Consider the following 4,574-nt stretch of genomic DNA (forward strand, 5'->3'; position numbering starts at 1 on the left):
AAAGCCATTTACGACACGATAAAATTCACAAGGTTGATTTGAAAAATAATTTGCTGATAAAAATGTGCAATATTTTGTTGACCTTCGGTAGGAAAACATGTGATGAACATAGAAGTACATTTTTATTGTCATTTAAGGTTTCTTTATTCGCATTGTAACTAGCATTTAGTAGTGACCTGTCGCTTTTATTAATAGATTTGAAAGGCTACTGGAATAAACCACTTCAGTAAAGGGGTACCCTACCTTTTTATAACTTATTTCTATAATAAATATTTAAATGACTGCCTCTTCGACAATTAGACGCCGTGGTGCAGTGGTAAGCGTCACGGCTCTAGAATCTAACTTTGTGAGTTCGAATTCCTACGGAGATCAATATTGTTTTTCATTTATTTTTTTTTTCATTTTATATTTTGGTCACATACATTTAAAATGATAATCATGTTAAAGATGTATTTGAATGCATTACTTGTTTCGCATATAATATATCGCATATATCTTTGTGATTGTGAATTATTCAACATGGTTGACATAGCTCTTGACAATTTGGTCATTCAACAAGCTGATGACACTGATTCAGAGGAAACCGACTCCGCCAGCGAGTGTGAGGATACTCCATTGGGCGCATGTTTTTGAAATGTATTGAATGTATTAAAACTGTATGAATGAAATTAAAAATGAAATTAAAAATGAAATTGAAATGATGAAATAAAATGAAATAAAATGAAATAAAAAAAAACATGAAAAATATAAAGAAACAATTTCAATCATAAAACAAATCGCGCTGTGTGGGATTCGAACCCACAGCCTCCTTATCGCAAAATTTCAATCAGTGACAAGATTCCTCTATTCTACCAACTGAGCTATCAATGCAATTTCAATCATGGCTGCTCAGTATTTAAAATATATTTATAGTTTTAAATAAGTCAAATATCTTTCAAACCCTTATTTAATAAAATGGAACAGTCTGGAAAATCCGAATCTAAAAATAAAAGCGACAGGTCACTCCTAATTGCTAATATATATTTGATAGGTGGAAGTAATGTGTATAATCAATGACAGAGGGGAAAACGAATGTTTTTTCTTTCTTCACGTTTAACCATTTAAACTATCAAATTTTTCTTTTTTTTAGATTTTAATTACCCAGCTTTTTGCATACGAAGCTACGGTGATGGCTAGATGGTACACTATTTACATGCAACTTAATAAACAACTTACATTCATATTTCAAGAATAAACATTCTGTGATTAGATACAGTCTATTATTCTGCTATATCCCCCGTCGAAAACATTAAATATTCACTAATTATTAAGGCGAACCGTTATGGTCGAAAATGCCGATTTAGTTTTTAGACAGTTCGATTTACCCTGGATAATACATAGTTGATTTAGTCTGACTCTGATTGGAAATTAGCTTTACGATCATAATGTTGAAAATTCATAAACCAACACAGTTTTGTCAAAACATGTTTCGCTTTAATAAGCTTCTTCAGTTGACAATAACATACACAATGATACGTGAAATACGGAAATGACGTTGACGCGCCAAATGGACGTCGACGTTTAGACGCCATATATGGCTGATAAAAGTGCATCATGAAATAATACGTCTATGAATGTTAAATAATATACATTATTATTCTATTTTTCAATGTGATAGTTGTAGACGTTATAATTTAGATAATACACATAAACTCATCATTAATTAACTGGATCAAATACTACATGAATTTCCACAGAGACTCGGCCAGTAAATAATATTCAAAAAAGTGGAAATAACAGTTAACGATCATACTAATAAGTACGACAGATTCTAACTTTGGAGAAATGCAATGTATTGTAGTGTCAGAATCAAGAGAATGAATTTTAAATTCAATATTAACTTTTTTTTTTTAAATTTTTGGAAAGGAATTTATATAAGCTACTAGCTTGTTTTCCAATTCATGTATTTGAACTGTAAAAAATTATTGTACATGTTATGTGTATGTTGTTTCAAAAATAAATATCGTTTAAACTAACTTAAAAAATCTATTAAATCATTCAATTTTTTTTAAGTGTATTATAATGTGATATAAAACTCATCTAAAACACACTATATTGCTTACTAAGCCCTTTCAATTTCAGTTTTTCGACTTGCAGGTTATAAACGTCACAAAGAAAAATATGACATGCCAATTGGCTAACCCTTGCTAAAATTTTTATTGTAATGTGTGTTATGTAAAACCATCGTACGTTTGTGATGCCGGCATAAACTGTGTTTTATTGTTTATTTAGTTTATTTACATCTCATCAACACAATACAAATAGGTAGTACATAAAACATATATAAAATAAATGTGTTGCAACTCATAAATTTGAGTTATAACAGATGGTTCACTTCTAATTTTAACTAAGATATTCTAACATACTGTATGAAGGCATAGATACCCAGATCCCAATTACCGTATAGATATTAAAGTATGATAAGTATAATAAGAGCTGTCCATAAGACAGCAGGCTCAACACTTCTTAGTGCTTGACTCTGAATTAGAACTTTGCCAGTAAAAGCTTAAAAAAAAAGTCAGAAAGGGGGAATTACTCTGTCAAAATTCAAATCAAAGTTATGGGTTTTGTTTCTATTTTAAGTTTCAAGTCAATAACTTGATAGTTACAAACATATTTGATGTTATCAAAAAGATTAACCAAAAAGGGGCATAACTCTGTCAAAAATTCAAATCAGAGTTATGGGATTGTTTCTCCTGATGTAGACCTTGATAGTAAATAACTATTTTAAGTTCAAGACAAAAGTTTTGCTAGTAACAGAGATATCTGACTTAATCAAACACTTTAACCAAAAAAATTCTAAGTCAGAAAGGGGTGTCACTCCATCAAAATTCAAATCCGAGTTATGGGGATTGTTTCTCCTGGCGTAGACCCTGATAGCAAAAATTATATCAAGTCTCAAGTCAATAACTTTGATAGTAACAGAACTATTTGACTTTATCAAAAACTGTAACCAACGCCAACGCCGACGCTGGGGAGAGTGCAATAGCTCTTTTTTTCTTCGAAAAGTCGAGCCAGAAATATCTAACGGGTAATTATCTCTGATATCGGGATACTGTCACTAAACCTTCATACAACTTACATATGTCTCAATTTATAACAAGAAATTATTTAAAAAGTAATCTATGTCCGTTAATCATAACACCATTTACATTAGTGTCTTAAGGAGATGTCACGGCTGAGATAGTTTAGCATTATTACAATACACAGTCGGTATTGAAATTGTGTTTCCATGTGCTCATTAGATAAATCCTCAATATCTATGTGGAAATAAGGGATGTGTTTTGTATGATTGCAACACTGTGAGTTGCTCTAATTACTGACAACTGACTGAAACAATAGGAATTCGTACGAGAGATAGATAGACAAAACGACAGTGAGGTAACAATATATTCTTTTATTGTTTTAATGTACGAGTTGTAAGCTACAATAAAAAATACCCATTTTATGAAAATCAAACTGGAAGTTAGAAATAACAGAAAAAAAATAATAAGGTCATGAGTCATCATATACCTGTCAAAATTTGTCATTAGTTTTCACGAGCTGTCAAAATTACTTTTATCTCTCTATTCCGCAAATGCATTGTTTTTGAAAGTATCTTGGACGGATATTGTAGTGTGTAACTTACTTTACATTCCACATTAATGTTTATGCTTGAAATTACTTTGTTGAGCTCACCGACGTCACATATGAATGTCTATTGTTTTAGTTTACTGTCTGTTATAAAGGTATCAAATCTCAATATTAAGATATAAGAATTGTTCCTTTCTGGTAGACAATGGAAATTAACTATTTGGTTGAATCATAATATAACAGTTTTTGGAAAGAACTGAATATTCTTTGGTTTTTTGTTATTCACCGGAAATTCAAAAAGTGACATCACCTTAAGGATGAAAGGTGCACTATATGCGCTCTAGTATGAAATGGTCTAAAATATCATGCATCACCACCAATCAGATTGGTAGAGAACAGATTAACAGACATCTCTTACCTTATCATAAAAGATAGTGTACTATTTAAACGGTGTGTATTTTCGTCGGTATGGGGTTTAGAAAATTGATTATGAAAAGTGTTTGTCAAAGTGTTACACCATACTTATTAATTTTGCTTCAATATTAATTTATCAAGGCATTTAATTACAATTAGAATTACTCCGACATCAGTGAACAACGCGCTCGTTCCATTTGATCCGTTTTGTATGATTAACTTTTGACATACTTTAGTTGAAAGTGTATAAAGTTGACATATTTTTACACTGTACTTGAAAGACATTGCTGGCATATTAACCTAATTTCATAGTTCAGTTAGGTAGGCTATTTTCTGAAGAACACCGCCGATATCTAACAAACTATCAGTACAGTTGATAAAATTCTTAAACGCCTTTAAGGTTATTCTGCATATTCGGATCAAATTATTTCTATATTAATGTAGAATTTGTTAACTGATTTTTCAAAACTTTTGTTTTTTGCTAGACTGATCTAAAAAAATTGGACATTGCGCGCGTTTTCATAATAAACGTCTATGGGAAAATCAGA

This window comes from Mercenaria mercenaria, chromosome 5 (genome assembly GCF_021730395.1).
Source record: "Mercenaria mercenaria strain notata chromosome 5, MADL_Memer_1, whole genome shotgun sequence".
NCBI classification, from domain to species: Eukaryota; Metazoa; Mollusca; class Bivalvia; order Venerida; family Veneridae; genus Mercenaria; species Mercenaria mercenaria.